Source organism: Miscanthus floridulus, chromosome 9 (genome assembly GCF_019320115.1).
Source record: "Miscanthus floridulus cultivar M001 chromosome 9, ASM1932011v1, whole genome shotgun sequence".
Classification (NCBI taxonomy): domain Eukaryota; kingdom Viridiplantae; phylum Streptophyta; class Magnoliopsida; order Poales; family Poaceae; genus Miscanthus; species Miscanthus floridulus.
In genome coordinates this window covers 16,581,201-16,595,502 of record NC_089588.1, presented here as the reverse complement: position 1 = coordinate 16,595,502, position 14,302 = coordinate 16,581,201, and the positions used below count along the sequence as shown (strand labels likewise).

Sequence of the window (14,302 nt, the reverse complement as noted above, 5' to 3'; positions counted from 1 at the left end):
TTTTTTGAGCACGGGAAGCGAGATGACTAGATTCTAATCCATTCCATTCCTCAACCACCCAAGATGGTATGGTAGACACTTCAAAGTTCATATGTGTAGGTGAGGCTTGGAATAAGGTAATATCGCTGCCAGGAAATTTCTTGGCTCCTTGGAAGAAGACTATCGGCTAGAATGCCTGAACGTTTATGCAGCACTGCCGGTTAACTTGTATTGCTATGATCGAACTCAGGGGGCCAGCTCCTAATCGGCTAAAGCAGATGAACGGAGATGCAGAGAAAGATCAATTTTGAAGTTATCAAGATAAAAAAGAAGATGAAGCCGATGCAGCTTTCAGTGATTGCGATCAAACGTCATCGGCTGGGGCAAAGAAGACCATCGGATCAAAATAGTTTGAAGCATGAAAACTCATACTTCAAACTAGGGGGGCCTGTGTTTACACCAAAATTTGATAAGCTTATCCTAGAAAGGAAGAGATCGGCTAATGATGTCAAGAGCAAGAAAGTTTCCTAATTAAGGGATATTTATGAGCTAGATAGGAAATATTATTTAATAAATTTGATAGAGACATGACAAAACAAGGAGACGTATCAAACAAGGAAGCTTCATTAGCAAGGACTCTACATAAGGAAAATTAGAGTCCATGTATCTATATTTCTTTTTGTTATCTAGTCATGTTCATTTAGTACTCTTATCAGCCTAGGGTATAAATATAAAACCCCAGCTATTGTAACAAAGATATACAATCAATCAAATACAAGTTAATTTACTTTTTCGGCTCCAGCCACCCCTTAGGAGTAGGAGTAGAGTAGATCTCGGCGAGTTCTTTAGCGAGTACGGCTGCATCGATCTGGTCGACCTCCACCGCTTGTCTGTAAGTACCGTCATGGTTTATACCTCTGTTCGTATGGCTGCATCGATCCGGTCGACACCCACTGCGACTTTGGTATAGGCTAGTTATCGACTCTTGTCTAATTCAAGTATGGCATGTGTGATTATGCCTCACACCCCACTGCTTGAATTAGATCAAGGTCAAGTTATCGACTATACCTTAGTATGGCAGCCTTGGTAGATTTATTAAGTTACCGATATTGCTTATTGTTTTCATTGTTTATCTAATTACTGCAATATCACTCTGCCCAATTGAGATTGATCTGGATCGGCCTTATATCTTATTTAATCCATCGTTTGCTAACCTAAAACTGATCTAATCTATATCTTAAACGATGAGTTATGTTTTATCGGCTGTTTTATATCAATCTTAATCGTGCATAGTATGCGGTTAGGGCATGTTCGATCTTAAGTAGATCTATTGGTTAGCAAGAATTGTTCCATGGCTCGTTATCATGGCCTGTGGGATTCTGCCTCCCATCCCACTATTAGCACCGTGGAGTGGGGATCGTTAGTGGATAGATCCGTTTTTGAGAAGGCATGACCTTAACTGTGCGCTATGCCTGAATCGGCTTGTTTAGCCGATATCGAGCGCTTTTACAAACAGTTCACATTACAAGATCATTGAAGTAGAGATAAGTTGAAAGATATGTTACCCCCATGATCTTGTTATTGTATTATAGCCTGCATGATTCTGCCTCATGCCCCACTGATATTAGTAATGAGTTAGGGTCGTCAAGTCTATTGTTGTTTCTACGGCCTGCATGATTCTGCCTCATGCCCCACTGGTCATGGCGATAGATGAGATCTAACATGTTCATTAGATTTATCTTTATTAGATGGTTAAGTGGTGTTGAATTGTTTCTTTATAAAAAAGGGATTCGATTACTTGTAATCATTGGCTCAGTTTAAAACCAATCATCATTGATATCTTATTGCCATTGATTAAATTATTGCTCGAATTATATTTATCCTGGATGATAACCGATTCTTCTTACGCAACGCCCATAATGTTTAACCGATTTATTCTTATGAATATACTGGAATCGACTATTTAGTCGATCTCCTCTCATATCGGCTCTCAGAGCCGCACATTCGGGACTGTCTGGCAACACCAACATGCTCCGCCCTTAATTAATGATAACTTTCTCTCCTTGTCAATTGCAGAGTCAAATTGACTGGCACGTCTCGGGAGGATTGCGCAGGATCGATCACCCTTGCGCTAAAGCTAGACGGATCTGCTCCATTGAGCGGACCCTTCCGATTTGCTGCGTGTGTCTTCGGCATGGAGACGAAAATTCTGTGTCGACGCTCCGTCAAGTCAAAAGTACGATGTCAATTTTAGTTTTACTTGCAGTATATACTCCATAGGTTCTTTTGTCCTAAGTCAAATATTACTATCTTTGATCAACATTTAAATTTTTTTTTATAATTTCACAAACATACAAATTATATATTATGAAAGTATTTCTCATAGTGAATATAAAAACGTAGACATGAATCTATATAAATGTTTTGAAGTTAATGAATCAAGACATAAATTGATTTAATACGACATCTAACAAAAAAAAACGGAGAAAGTACTGTTTTTACGATCGTTCTAAATGATTGGTTACTTTTCTCTCAAACAACTATTTGGCCTATTAATTTGGCCCAGGTGAGCGCGACAACAGTTGAGTCCGAGAGAAATGAAATTAGATTTTGTTCCCTGGCTCAGTGGTGCTTTAAAGTCCGCGCTGACCAGGCCCCGCGATCTTTAGGCAAACAAATCTTACTATTACTATTAGAGGTCCCAATAAATCCTTCACGTTAATCCTCAAGCAGATACGCTAAAAAAGGATAAATAATAGAATTCTCACATTAATTAGAAACATCCAACCACCAAATCAAAGACTCTAGCCATCCATCGCGCATTGGATCTATTTTCTAGAAAATTACCCACCTATGTCATTATAGATAAAAATCACTTTTAAGAGAAAATTTGTAGAAAATCTTGATTGGTAGTACTAAGAGCATCTCCAAGAGTACCCAATATTTTTATTCTAAAAACATAAAGTTTTACAACTTCTAAAAAGTATTAGAAGAAATAAATAAGGCTATCTCCAAGAGTTTCTAATAATCCACTCCTAAAATATAGAAGACAATTTACATCAGGAATCCTATACTATTTCTAATTATCATAACCACTTTTTATATATTCTTTCTCTCTTGTACATTTGCATCAGGAACCATTTCCTACTCTTTATTCTTTCCACGTTCTTCCCCTTTAGATTGGCCGATAAACACGTGCAGGAGAGAAGATACGCGCCTCGGAAGCACGTAACTTTACGCGGAACATGGTAATTTTTTTCAAGTTCTAAAAGATTAAGAGGATGGATTAGTTGTGGGAGAGAGTTTTTTTTTCTTATCTTGCTAAAAACTAAGGATTATGAAGGGATTTAGGGAACTCTTGGAGATGCTATAATGGACGAGTCCTATTATTCACGTCACTTGGTAATACATTATCAAAATATCATATCTGCAATACTAACTTTTGTAGTTAGTTAACAAAAAATATATATTAATAAAGTGAAATATATGTATTAAAAATATCACATTATTGACATTCACAATTAGTTAATAAAATATTAGATGAGTTGGACCTTATTAATCACGTCACTTGGCAATAAATTATTATAAAATATCATATATGTGTAGTAACCGTCGTTCATAGTTAGTTAATAGAATATTTGTATTGATAAAACAAAATGTATGTATTAATAAAATATCAAACGAGTCCTACTAATCTCATTCACTGATGACTCAGTTGATATACACTCCCTCAAGTCAAAAGTAGGATGTCAATCGGTTCTTTTTTACATGTCACATTAGTTTGTCCTAAATCAATATTTCTAAATGTTTGTGTGTGTGTGTGTTTGTAGAACGAGATAGTGATACATCACGATCTCGTTCTTTATAAGCTAATAATTTACTCAAAAGGTCATTGACGTTAAGATGCTAATTATTTATGTGTATAGTATTCTTTTATATATCATAGAGTGATTAATTAAGTTAAGAATATAATACTGATATGACATAATGTTTCCATTGAAACATATAACTTATTTAAAACAAAAACTTATGAAATTGATTATCATGTTGTATTACTATAATGAAGTTGAAGCTCAGATTGCACTGAACTCAAATTTGTTATACAACAGCATTATATATGTGTGTGTAGTATTGCTTTATATATCAAAGAGTGATTGAAGTTAAGTTACCAATACCGATATGACTTAATGTGATAAACTTATTTAAAATTAGAACTTACGAAATTGATTATCATGGAAGCACATTTGGGGTTCATATGCCTGCCAAAAAAAAAAAATTCAAATGATTTTAAGAGAGGGGCCTACACATTTTTCACAAACATGTGTACACTTCTAATATAGTTTCAAATAACTCAATTCAAACTTTGAAACATGTACATGGTACCATCATCATATCAAACTTTTAAACAATTTTGGTTAATGTTTGCTAATTTTTATAGTAAAATGAATTTGTCCACAGGAAGTCACTGCCGGGTCCAACGCAATCGATAGTGATGGCCTCCTATATCACTGTCGGGTCCAACCAAACTAGCAGTGATGGCTGTATATCACTGCCAGGTCCCAGTCAACTAGCAACGATGGTCCTTTATCACTGTCGGTCCAAGTTACCCGGCAGTGATATAGTATTACCATTGTCGGTGCTTAGTTCGACGTACCCGACAGTGATCAAGTCTAGATACCAGTTTAAGGCACCTGCTGCTGTGGATAAGCTTCATGGGCATCAAGATGCCGTCCACACACCCTGCGCAGTGTCCAGGCTCAGAGCTAATAAAGCACACTCATATTTCACTCCTCTAGTCGGCGCTCCTCCCATCACTCTGCAGATCCATGGCCAACGAGGAACACCAGCAGCACACCAGCCAGCACGGCCGCCATTTCCTGGTGGTAGCCTACGGTATCCAGAGCCACGTCAACCCAGCGCGCGCCCGGCTCACCGCCTCGCTCAGCTCAGCGACGACGTCGACGGCTCCATCCTCGCCACGCTCTCCGTGCATGTCGCCGCCCACCGCCGCATGTTCCCCTCATCGCTGGACGCTGACGCCGCCGGCGAGGAGGAGGCCAGCGACGGCGTCCATCTCCTACGTCCGCCACTCGGACGGCTTCGACGACGGCTCCTTGCCCAGAACCCCCGAGGACTGGGCGCGCAGGCGCCGCGTGAGCAACCGAGGAGCCTCTCCGCCATGCTCGCGCGCTTCGCACGCCTGAGGGAGGCCCGTCACTTGCATCGTGTGCACGTTGCTTGTGACCGCGGCGGTCGAGGGTCGCGGAACGCGCCACGGGGTCCCTTCGCCGTTGTACTGGATCCAGCCGGCCACCGTCCTCGCCGCCGAGTACCACGGCGAGGTCGTCGCCGCTCACGTCACCGACCCCGCATACGAGGTCAGCATGCCCGGGCTACGCCGAAGTCCTCTCCGGATACGGGATTCCCGTCCTACCTGGTCGACACGACGGGCAGCCCGCTGGCCAAGTCCCGTCGTCGAGATGTCCGGAACTTTTCGACAGCATGGACCAGTGGCGGCCTAAGGTTCTCGTGAACACGTTCGACGAGCTGGAGCCGACCGTGCTGTCGGAGATGAAGAAGGCATCTCGACGTGTTCGCCGTCGGTCCCATGGTCGCCGCCGGTGGCATCAAAACGAAGAACGGATCCATTTGTACAAGCACGACGACGCCGACAAGAAGAGGTACATGGAGTGGCTCGGAGCTCAACCGGAGGAGGTCGGTGGTGTACGTGTCGTTCGGGAGCATAGCGAGCTACACCAAGCAGCAGATTGAGGAGATGGTGGAAGGTGTTAGTGTAAACCTGTCAGTGTCGATGCTCAAAGCCTAATTCAGTCGAAGGCAAGGTGGAGAGAAGGCGGGAGAATTCAAGTTTGAATTGTGCCAAGTCAAGCGGGAACGGCAGTTCGCGGTCACCGCGGTCCACTGACATGCAGTTGCCTGAAGAGTGTGTTTTTGGAGCGTCTTGTATCGCATCTAGCAGTTTTATTCTCTGTGTGAGTGTGTGAGTTAGTAGCTGATGTATGCTCCCTGATGTAAGAGGTCTTGGTAAGAGTCTCAGATACTTGTATCCGTGTGTTGTACTCGTCGTGGTAGAGAGCGAAAAGGGGCGCATTCACCCTGTTGTCCTGGTGGCGGTTACCACATGTTCTTGCTGTTCTTCCACCCGATTTGATCTGTGCTCGATTCATTAGGCTAGCAACTGATATTCTTGTGTGTTTGTGATCGATTATTGCCATCGTTGGTATCAGAGCCGGTAAAACACGCAAGATCCACCGAGAGCTTCGCCATGTCGCTGACAGTTGCTGATGGAGGTTGGGGGAGCGGCGATGGTGGGCACCGGAAGGTGTTCCCGACGCTGACGGCGACCAACTACACCAGCTAGAGTATCCGGGTGCAGGCGATCATGGAGGAGCAGGGGTGGTGGGAAGTGATGGAGCCGCCGGAGGGGAATTCGGCGGGAGCCCTGACGGAGGCGCAGACGGCAAAGGATAAGAAGGTGCGAGGCGCATCTCTTCCAGTGCCTGTCGGATGAGCTGCTGATGCAAGTGGCGAAGAAGAAGACGGGGAAGGAAGTGTGGGACTCTCTGAAGGCGAGGTTTGTGGGCGCTGAGCGTGTCAAGGACGCGCGCCTGCAGACCCTCAAGGCAGAGTTTGATGCGCTGAAGATGGAGGAGGAGACTGTCGATGAGTTCGCCGAAAAACTAACGACTATGTCAGTCAAGTACGGGAACCTAGGCGGGACATTGGAGGACTCGGCCATGGTGAAGAAGCTGTTCGACACCGTGCCTGATAGATTCATCCATGTCATAGCCGGGATCGAACAATTCTATGATCTCAAAACTTTGGTGTTCGATGAAGCTGTGGCCGACTGAAGGCCGTTCGAGGAGCGAACCAGGCGGGGAGCTGGTGGGTTGCGTCTGGTGATGGGCAGGCGTTACTCACTCAAGCTGAGTGGGAGGCACGCCAGAAGAAGTCGAGTGGAGAAGGTTTCTGGAGGCGGGAGGTCTCCGAGCAATGGCGGGCCGAGGTCGTGGACGCGGTCATGGTGGCAGCCGGGGAGGGTCGTGGTGGAAGCGGCGATGCGGGGAAGGAAAGCACTGAGAAGCATGACAAAAGTCACATAAAGTGTTTTAAGTGCCATTGCTATGGGCACTATGCCAACCGCTGTCCCGGTGAGAAGAAGAAGGACGAGGAGGCGCACCATGCGAGGACCGGTGGCGATGGAGCGGTAGTGCTGCTCGCGGGAAACTGAGGAGCAGGGACCGCTTGAGCCTGCATTGTGCACTAACCTGCATACTGAAGTGATGCTAGAGGAGAAGAAAGTGTTGCCAGAGTTGTACTTTGTTGGTGAGGGGAGGTCATGAACGATGTCCTTGGTACCTAGACAATGGTGCCAGCAATCACATGACTGGAGATCGCCACAAGGTTCAGGGACATGGACCAGACTGCTACTAGCAAGGTACGGTTTGGGTGATGGCTCATCAAGTAGAGATAATGGGAAAGGGCTCAATTTTGTTTCAAGGGAGGACAGGTGAATCAATGGGTGCTTAGAGATGTTTACTACATTCCTAAGTTAAAAAGCAATTTGATTAGTTGGGTCAACTAACTGAAATTGGGCCCCGGGTAGTGATGGATGACGATGTCATTGAGGTGTCAGAGAAAAAACCCATGGAGATTGATCATGAAAGTTCAGAGAACAGGAAACATATTGTATAAAATTGAGGTTAGTGTTAGTAGAGCCAACCTGTTTTTTGAGTCATACTAGTGATGATGCTTGGTTATGGCATGGTCGTCTTGGTCATGATTAATTTTCATGCATTGAAGCAAATTGTTGACAAGGATATGGTTGGGGGTGTGCCACTGATTCAACATCTAGATCAGGTCTGTCAGTCTTGTCTGACAGCCAAACAAACCAGGAAGCCTTTTCCAAGGTCAGTGCTGTGGAAAGCAGATGAACCACTTCAGCTTGTGCATGTAGATCTTTGTGGGCCCATTACTCCATCCACATTAGCAGGCAACAAATATTCATGCTTCTAGTGGATGACTGCACTAGATGGACTACAATGTACATGTTGAAGTCAAAGGATCAGGCTGTTGATGCTTTCATCAAGTTCAGAGCAGAGTGAAAGGTCCCTTGTTTGGTTTTGGTAATTGAGTGACAACCTAGGTGGACTAATTGTGTTTATGTGAGATACACATGTGATTAGTCCACAGGTACATGTGTGTGAGCAACATATGCCATGAAGGTGAAAATGGCTTGGAAATGTTGCAAAGCTCACACATGTGATGATGAAGGAGCTTAAATGCACATGAGACATGACATTGAGTCATGTGATCAAGGTGGAGAAGATCAAGACAAGACTTGGCTTGATGGACCGGTTGCAAGCGTGAAGGGCAAGTCGAAGGCTTTGGAGTGATGGACCGCGTGGCGGTGGAAGCTTGAGCAAGACTTGGCGCCGATGGACGATGGCAACGGTGAAGAGCAGTAGAGTCAAGATCGATGAACCAATATGATCATGTGATGATATGAAGTGGATCATATCATTGTTGATCGTGTTGGTGCATGTGTTGCATCGACATTGAAGGAGATGGAATGGAATGCGCAAGGCAAAGGTATAACCTAGGGCATTTCATTTCACACCGGTCATAGGTGTGTAGAGAAGTTTATGACCGGGTTTAGGATAGATGGCCGTTACTATCAAGAGGGGCAAACTTGTTTGCATATCGGTCATCTAGTGCCACTCGAGTGATCTAACTTTGCACTTGTCGCTAGGATCGAGTGGGTGGCAAGTTGAGTGGCTAACATCCTTTGGGGAAATGATTGTGAAAATGCTAACACACATACACATGTTGGTGTACACTTGGTGGTGTTGGCACATTTACAAAGGAGATGGGTGTTTGCAAGAGTGAGATGGGTTTGGGTCCCTCTCCGGGGGATTCGGCACTTTCGGGAAAATGGAATGCCTATTTTCTATTGTGCCGGATGCAAATTCTTGTGTTAGCACACTTGAGCAAGGGTAGATAGAGAATGGAGAAGATGCTGGCGTCGGTCAACTGACCGGACGCTGGATCTGAATGCACCGGACGCTGGCAGGCTGCGTCCGGTCGTGCTGACGTACGGTGACGCAGTAGCTGGAGAGTGACCGGACGCTGGCTGCGTCCGATCGCGTTCGACCGGACGCGTCCGGTCATGCTCGGGAGCTTACTGGAAACGATCGGACGCTGGGGGTTCAGCGTCCGGTCAGTTGAAGCTGGAGCGTCCGTCAGGTCAAGTTGACCGTTTGGAACCGGGACACATGGTCGTCTGTGGGCGACCGGAACGCTGAGGTCCAGCGTCCGGTCACACGACCGGAGTGTCCGGTCGGCCCGACCATTGCCCCGTGAAGGGGTAACGGCTCGTTTAGCCCTTGGGGCTATATGAAGTGGCCCTCGGCCATGGCTGTGTGGGAGCACCAAGGGGGACTTAGTGTCCATGCTTGTGAGTGCTTGGGAGCCCTCATCACACATATACTTGATAGTGATCATTCGATTGTGTGAGTGAGCGATTCTAGTGCGATTGCATCGTGAGGTTGGCATCGAGTGGCACTACGTGATCGAGTTGCAAGCCGGTGGTGCTTGTTACTCTTGGAGGTTGCCACCTCCTAGACGGCTTGGTGGTGGTTCTCCGTCGAAGTTGCGCAAGAAGCTTGTTGCGGCGCTCCGGAGAAGTTCTTGTGAGGGGCATTGTGCTCGCCCCGCGGGAGCCGCGAAGAGCAACTCTAGTAAAGCGTGTCATTGAGCTACCCTCACTCAGGGGTAGGTTCTTGCGGCGCCCGATGTGCGGGCTTAGCGGGTGATGCTAATTAGCCGCCGAACCACCAAGTGAGCGGTCGACACAACGGGGACTAGCGTGTTGGCAAACACGTGAACCTCAGGAGAAAAATCATCGTGTCAAACCTTGTTCTTCCCGTTGGTTTGCATCCCCATTACACAAGCTTGCAATTACTTTTATACATATTAAGCTTGTGTAGTTGCTCTTGTAATTAGATAGCTTGTGTAGCTTGCTAATTACCTTCTTGCTTGTGTAGCATAGAAGTAGCTCCCTGCGTGGCTAATTTGGTTTTAGTAACCTTGTTAGTCATGTTGCTTAGTTGTGTAACTAAGTATTTGCGCTCTCTAATTAGGCATTGGTTGCCTTGTTATTGAGCATTGCTAGTGAGCTTAGTTAGCTTTGTGTGCTTTTGCTTACTAGCATATGTAGGAGCTCCCTTGTCACTTAAAGTACTAGTGGCATAGGTTTGTGTAACCTTGCTCCTAGAATTGTTTAGGAGAGCTCTAGGCTAGCCCGGCTCCTTTATTGCTTAATTGTTATCTTTGCAAGGTGCTAGTGAACATATATAGTGGGGTATAGTCTTGGCTAGACCGATAGTTTTAATTCCGCACTTGTATCGGTTAGCCGACGCGATTAAGTTTTAGAAAAGACTATTCACCCCCCCTCTAGTCGCCATCTCGACCCTTCACAGAGGTAGAGAAGAGCTTTGGCCATGAGATCAGGATTCTTAGATCAGATAGATGTGGATAATTTCTAGCTAGTTCCTTCCAAAATGTGTGTGAGCAGGCTGGGATCAAACATCAGTTTACAGTACCTTACACTCCGCAGCAAAATGGAGTGGTTGAGAGGAAGAACAGGTCTATGATGGAGATGGCTAGATCCCTGTTGAAGAGCATGGAAATCCCTGGGATATTCTGGGCAGAAGCTATTAGGCATTCAGTGTACCTACTAAACAGACTTCCAACAAAGTCCATGGGGTACAGAACACCATATGAGGGTTGGAATGGAAGAAAACCTCATCTGGGGCATGTAAGAATTTTTGGTTGCAAAGGACATGTGAAAGTTGTGGGGACACATCTAAAAAAACTTGATGATAGAAGCATACCAATGGTCTATTTTGGTATAGAAGAAGGCAGCAAAGCTCATAGAATGTTCAATCCAAAAACAAACAAGATTGTGGTTAGTAGGGATATTGTGTTTGAGGAGACAGTGAAATGGAGCTAGGAAGCTGTTAATGATGAAAATTTTTCTGAAAACAGAGATGAGAAGGATGGTCAATTCTTCTCTGGTGATTATAACTATCTTGATGGTGGTGTTGGCGATGGACATGATGCTCAGGATGTTAGTGAGACAGGGGGAGCAAGTAGTGGTGGAGAGGAATCTGCAGTTGGAGGAAATGGAAATGCTGATGACATTGATAGTCAGTCAGCGTCTAAAGAAAATCCGACAACAGAGCAGGAGCCGGTGACTCCACAGAATTCACCACATCTGTCAGGCCTTGGCTCTGACAGTATGGAAGTAGATGACACCATTGACTTGGACAGTGGCCCAATCAGGTTTAGGGATCTAAATGAAGTCTATAATGATTCCTATGAGGTGGAGCTGATGGATGAAAATGTTGAAGCACTTCTAGTTGAAATGGAAGAGCCAACTTGTTTCAGAGATGCAGCTGACAATCAAGATTGGGTTGATGCAATGGACAGGGAGATGCAGTCCATAGAAAAGAACAATACCTGGAAGTTAGTCAAGCTACCTGCAGGGAAAAAGCCCATTGATTTGAAATGGGTGTTCAAACTAAAAAAAATTCTGATGGGGAAGTGGTGAAACATAAAGCCAGATTGGTTGCTAAAGGCTATGTGCAAAAATTTGGTGTGGATTATGAAGAAGTATTTGCACCTGTGGCCAGATTAGATACAGTAAGGGTATTGTTGGCTCTAGCAGCTAATCAAGGATGGAAGGTTCATCACTTAGATGTGAAGTCAGCCTTTTTACATGGTGAGTTGGAGGAGGAAGTCTATGTTTCACAACCTGAAGGATACATTGTGAAAGGGAAGGAACAGTGTGTACTCAAACTGAGCAAAGCACTATATGGACTTAAACAATCACCAAGGGCTTGGAATGTCAGGTTAGACATAAGCCTGAAAAAGCTGAACTTCAGGAGATGTTTCAGTGAACAAGCAGTTTACACTAGAGGGCATGGGACAGATGCAGTGCTGTTGGGTGTATATGTTGATGACTTGATAGTCACGGGTGGGAATCCAAAAAATATCAAGTTATTCAAGCAACAGATGATGAGTGAGTTTGAGATGACTGATCTTGGTCCTCTTTCATTCTATCTTGGTATATAAGTTGATCAGAAAGATGACCATATCACTCTGAAACAGACGTGCTATGCTAGAAAGGTGTTGGGGCAGTTTGGCATGGCAGAATGCAATGCTAGTAAATTTCCAATGGAACCTAGAAACAAACTGAATGCAGACAAGGGAGGAAAGATGGTTGATGCAACAGATTACAGAAAGATGATTGGCTGTCTTAGGTATCTGCTGCATACTAGGCCTATCCTGTCATACTCAGTTGGGCTAGCTAGCAGGTTTATGGAAAAACTAACAGTGTTGCATGCTGGGGCAGTCAAACAGATCATGAGATACCTGAGAGGAACCACTGAGTTTGGACTGGTGTATGTTCAAGGTGGTGGAACAGGGATGTTGGTGGGATACACTGACAGTGATCATGGAGCTGACCAAGTGGAGAGAACTAGCACTGGTGGAATGACTTTCTACCTAGGTGAGAATTTGGTGAGCTGGTGTTCCCAGAAGCAGAAGACTGTTGCTCTGTCATCCTGTGAAGCAGAATTCATGGCAGCCACTGCTGCAGCAAGGCAAGCACTATGGCTGAGAAATCTGCTGAGTGAAATCACTGAAGAAAAACCAAGTGCAGTAACTCTCTATGTTGACAACAATTCAGCAAGGGCTCTGATGAACAATCCAGTGTTTCATGGAAGGAGTAAACACATTGATATCAAATATCATTTCATCAGATAGTGTGTGGAGAGGGGTCAGATCATTGTGAAGAGAGTTAGTACTGATGAACAAAAAGCTGATGCTTTGACCAAGGCATTGCCGGTGGGGAAACTGGTGGTGATGAGGCACTTGTTAGGTGTCAGAGATCTTGGTGCTACTGCTTGACAGGTTTAAGGGGGAGAATGTTAGTGTAAACCTGTCAGTGTAGATGCTCAAAGCCTAATTCAGTCGAAGGCAAGGTGGAGAAGGCGGGAGAATTCAAGTTTGAATTGTGCCAAGTCAAGCGGGAACGGCAGTTCGCGGTCACTGCGTCCACTGACATGCAGTTGCCCGAAGAGTGTGTTTTTGGAGCGTCTTGTATCGCGTCTAGCAGTTTTATTCTCTGTGTGAGTGTGTGAGTTAGTAGCTGATGTATGCTCCCTGATGTAAGAGGTCTTGGTAAGAGTCTCAGATACTTGTATCTGTGTGTTGTACTCATCGTGGTAGAGAGCGAAAAGGGGCGCAGTCACCCTGTTGTCCTAGTGGCGGTTACCACAAGTTCTTGCTGTTCTTCCACCCGATTTGATCTGTGCTCGATTCATTAGGCTAGCCACTGATATTCTTGTGTGTTTTGTGATCGATTCTTGCCATCAGAAGGGCCCCTGCAGTGTGGACGGCCATACTTGCTAGCCGTGCGCAGAGACAGGCTCGAGGAGGGTGCACGCCACGTCCTGGAGAACGCCCAGAGCAGCGGCGGCCATGGGATGGTCGTGGACTGGTGCAACCACCCGGAGGTCCTGTCGCACCCGGCGGTCGGGTGCTTCGTCTCGCACTGCGGGTGGAACTCGACGATGGAGGCCATGGCCGCCGGCGTGTCACTCGTCGGCATGTCCAGCATGTTCGAGCAGCCGATGAATGCGCACTTGGTGGAGGAGGAGCGGGAGATCGGCATCAGAGGAGAGCGTAACAGTGAGGGTGTGTTAGCTGGGATGGAGCTGGCAAGGTGCGTTGAGTTGGTCATGGGTCAGGGTACGAAAGCAATGGCGATAAGGGAGCGAGTGAAGGCTTTGAAAGAGAGAGCTCAGCAAGCGGCAGATGCAGGCTGAGAGAAACCTTCAGGATTTTGTTAGCTCTGTGCAGCATTGTGGTTGTGTTAGGGTGAGTGATAACTTTCGTCCTGTCGAAATCGCTGAAGTCGTTTGTGGAAAAAACTGAATCTCGTACATGTTCATGAAAATGACTTCTGGCCGATATTAATTACTGTAGGAGTACTTTTGGTATACCAATGCAAGTACCTATGTATATATATGAAATATGGTATTAGATATATATTGCACAAGATTGTTAGTAAGACTATCAGTTGAGTAGCCCAATTTGATACGACTAGTATATCTCCGAGGAAATTGGAGATAGAACTTCCCAATTACTACATGGAGAACAAGCTGAACTGTACAAGACAGATACTACCTCCATCCACAAGCATTCAAAATTTGTCTTTTGCTATTAAAAAGTC

At 45.4% G+C, this 14,302-nt stretch overlaps 1 pseudogene; it reads left to right on the top strand.

The window, feature by feature from the left end:
* Positions 1–4,626: 4,626 nt before the first annotated feature.
* On the top strand, positions 4,627–14,250 carry LOC136481443 (cyanidin 3-O-rutinoside 5-O-glucosyltransferase-like; annotated as a pseudogene).
* Positions 14,251–14,302: the final 52 nt, after the last annotated feature.